Raw genomic sequence first — 363 nt, 5'->3', positions numbered from 1 at the left:
TTTGCATTACAAAAAGTTAATTTTCTTTAAAAAAAAAAAGATTAAACTGTTTTCTTTAATGAATTAGAATTTTTTTTGGGGTGTGAACTCTATTTAAGGATCCACGTACACAAAACAAATTTAAACTATTAAGTATTAACACTTGTTTAAATATGGGAGTAAATTGACTACTCGACTAATTAGTTGAATTATGATTATTCTTTATAAAAATGTATGCAAACCTAACAAATTATACTTCAATTAACGATAGTAAGTTATGGTAAACAAATAATTTATTTATAATTATGCATACCATACCGAAAAAAGTGAAATCCTTAAATGTTGGTTCGTTAAGATTTTTTTTTTTTTTTGGTGATTAGTTCG

General features: G+C 23.4%; 1 protein-coding gene across 1 annotated transcript in view; it reads right to left on the bottom strand.

Moving 5' to 3' along the window:
• LOC110266020 (polygalacturonase) overlaps positions 1–363 on the bottom strand; it is a 5,543-nt gene that overhangs the window by 3,842 nt on the left and 1,338 nt on the right. The gene's annotated exons all lie outside the window — the stretch shown is intronic.

The sequence above is a fragment of the Arachis ipaensis genome, chromosome B08 (assembly GCF_000816755.2).
Source record: "Arachis ipaensis cultivar K30076 chromosome B08, Araip1.1, whole genome shotgun sequence".
Classification (NCBI taxonomy): domain Eukaryota; kingdom Viridiplantae; phylum Streptophyta; class Magnoliopsida; order Fabales; family Fabaceae; genus Arachis; species Arachis ipaensis.
Note: the sequence above shows the minus strand (reverse complement) of the source record. Positions and strands in the feature narration are given on the sequence as shown.